This window comes from Fundulus heteroclitus, chromosome 3 (assembly GCF_011125445.2).
Source record: "Fundulus heteroclitus isolate FHET01 chromosome 3, MU-UCD_Fhet_4.1, whole genome shotgun sequence".
In the NCBI taxonomy this organism is placed as follows: Eukaryota; Metazoa; Chordata; class Actinopteri; order Cyprinodontiformes; family Fundulidae; genus Fundulus; species Fundulus heteroclitus.
In genome coordinates, this window is record NC_046363.1 from 21,550,644 (window position 1) to 21,553,850 (window position 3,207).

General features: G+C 39.4%; 1 protein-coding gene across 1 annotated transcript in view; it reads left to right on the forward strand.

The window, feature by feature from the left end:
- Positions 1-2,451: 2,451 nt before the first annotated feature.
- ankrd28b (ankyrin repeat domain 28b) overlaps positions 2,452-3,207 on the forward strand; it is a 45,235-nt gene continuing 44,479 nt past the window's right edge. The window contains exon 1 of the mRNA XM_036132740.1: positions 2,452-2,527. The gene's annotated coding sequence lies outside the window, so the exon portion shown is untranslated. The remainder of the gene's footprint in view (positions 2,528-3,207) is intronic.

The window sequence follows — 3,207 nt, forward strand, 5'->3', positions numbered from 1 at the left end:
TAAGTATCGTTTGTTTGTTTGAAATACTTCGATGTTTGAGAGCGACATTAAAGTTCCAGGCTTGGAAAGAAAGCTCCCGTTGTAAATATGCTAGCTAAATTTAGCGCTAGCTGTCATTAGCTGGGCGCACACAACGTTCACGCTGCGCCACTCCTTCGAGCTGCAGGACGCAAGCAATGCTCCTCGCGCTTCCCCGCTCCGCCATACAATATTTTGACCATATATTTTCCTACACGTATATTCAGCATTGTATGCTATTCTCTTTATGGAAGCCCAATGAGGGCATTTGCAAAATTAAAATCCAGGTTTTTCACAAATTAAATCTTAAAAAATTGTAAAATTGTAAATTCAGCAACTAGTTGCTAACTAATCGGTTTTACCTTAATTAAGAAAGTTAAAGTGAAGTTTGTCATATTGTAAATAATCATTTTTTGCTGTCTACCAGAAATAACCCTGTGCCTCCCCAAAAAATGTGGCCTCGGTATCAGAAATGGTATCTAGTTAGAAATGTTAGTATTGTGACAACCCTAGTCTGAGTGCTATAACAAGATTCTCTTTAAAAGCCGGCTTCTGTTATCTTTTTTATTTATTTACTTCGTCTTTTCTCTACCACATTGTGGGACCAAATTATCTCGCTTTGTCTTATATTTAATCCAAAATCAAAACAACTGGACTTTTTGTTTCGAAGTTTGAAGAAACTTTTTTGAAGTTTGAAGAAGGAGAAAAAAAGTCTAGTTTTTTTTTTGTTGTTTTTTTGGAATGATCATTACCTGGATGACTTATTTTTAACTTTTGTTTGGAATGTTTTACAGGAGACTCTGTTTTTATAGAGCTGTGTCTTACAGGAAGTGTCGGTAAAAGTTTACACGTGAGCGGAATGGACACAGCTTTAAAACGCTTTTAGTTTGCTTGGTTTAAAAACCCGTCTGGCCATATGGGGTGTTTAATTCTTTCTCTTTTTTAATAATTTTTTTTTGGCATTTACTTATCAAAAAAATTTGTATTTCTGAAAACCCTAAGAAAAGGTTTGAAATGATTATTTATTTATTTATTTGTCTTGTGTGTTTTCCCCCTGAGCGCTGCAAGCCTTCACTTCAAACTGTAAATCCACATTCTTCCTTGCTTGTGTGACATCCCTGCAGGGGGGGCGGGGCTTAGCTAACTATTCTTTAAGAAGCCACGCCAAGTTTCACTTGATGCGTTAGACTTTACAAAGAACTCCATTCTTTAGCATCCCGACAACCCAACCCTTTTTCACTTTCCGATTATGGCTGCTGGTGTTGGATGTGTACGGGATCAGCTGAATACTTTCTTTCTTTCTTTTTTTTTTTTTCCCCAAGTTTTATCTGTAGACCAATTGAAGAAGGGCAGCCATGTCTAACTTGGAGCTTGTGGATGGAGCTGCATTCATGGAACGACTGAGATTCATCTCCGTGGGGTGGAACTGACTTTGTTTTGCTTGCGAAGCAGACGGTGACAGATTTAGGAATATTGCCTTCCTTGTGAAAGCGGCTTTGGGTTTTTTTGAGAACATGCATAATCGGTTTGTTGTAATTCAGGACTGGGTTACAAGCTGTTCTCATAGTTTTACATTTCTGGATTAAATGAGAGGAGATGACCTGTGAGGAGATGACCTGTGAGGAGATGAGCCAGGGAGTGACTGAAGAAGACCCCAAGGTGTCCTTTACTTTTTTTTTTTTTTTTGGGTCATCTTTAATATGGCTAAAGCTGTCCGCATAACAAATACCAGCTACGTCGTTCTTACTCGCAGTCTTTTGGCTTGCTTGATCTTTAGGACGTTCTGATGGCAGTTTTAATATAGCGCTACATGTTACGTAGAAATGCATTTAAATTCAGTGTCCTAATGCATTTCTAACCCCTGTCTTCTCCACAGCCTCCTTTGCTGAAAGCCATTTTCAACGTGGACCCAGATGAAGTTCGCTCGCTCATATTCAAAAAGAGGATGTGACAGCGCAGGTAATTCCAGCCGCCATCTTTATCTGCGTCCGCTTCCTCCTACTGTTGGCATAGAGGAGGCGCGGCAGGACAGAACGAGAGAGAAATCTCCAGTGTGTCGTGTACCTTGAAAGGCCTCGCTTTCTGTCAGTGGTTGTGTAAAACACGGCGGCGCACGGTTGCGTCCTCACAGCCTCCCTCTGAGTAACTGGCTCAGCTCAGATTATTGCATACCTCACCGTTACTGTCCTGGTGGGGGGGGGGGGGGGTTGATTCAGAGTCTGGCTGGTTTCTACTTGTTTGTGTTTCACTGGAATGCGATAATAAAGCAATGAGTTTATTTGATGTGTATTTTTGTTTTTTAAAAACTCTGTGTTGGCTTTCACCGTCAGCTCTGTGCCAGAGTGAAGCTGGGGGGGGGGGGGGGGGGCAGCTGAAGCTTTTCTGCTTTAAATGAACCACAGCAGTTGTTTCTCTGTTCACTTATGACAGGATAACGAGAAGCGGACTCCACTGCACGCTGCTGCCTATCTGGGAGATGCGGAAATTATAGAGCTACTGATTCTTTCAGGTATGTTTTCTAATCAGCTTTAAGGTGTCTGTTTGTCCTCAAAGCAAAGTTCTTTACTTGATCTGCTTTGGTTCAGTCCGTAATGATGAGAACGATGATTTTTTTTATATATATATATCTTTCACATTTTGATTTGTATCAGACTGAAAAATATAGTAGGATTCAGTTAAAACTGCGTAATAGCTTTGCGACCATACGTTGTTTGCATTGAAAATAGACTTGAGAAGGGCCTTTATTCACAGTATTCAGAGAAGAAATGGGGGCAGAAAGAGAAAGGGGGAGGAGATGCAGGAAAAGTCCTCTAGTCTGGATTCAAATCCTGGACATAGGGGTGGGTGATATGGGCTTTAAATTTTATCACAAATATATTGTGGTACTATTGTAATAACAATAAAAGTGATGATAAAAGACTATTACTAGCTTCCTCTAGTCTTTTTTTTTTTTTTTTTTTTTTTTTTTTTTTAGGTAACTGTGGCTGGGACTTCATTATAGCTCCATAAATACTAATACTGTATTTAAAAATGCATTCAATAATGTACATATACTAAAACAAAATTCTAAATATGTTTTCACCGCTTTTCTTGACCCTTGATCAGGGTTTTAAACTGATTTCAATACCACACAGAGCTTTGACTCTTATGTTTTATAAGAGGTCGCAAACAAAGCCTCAAATAATCTGT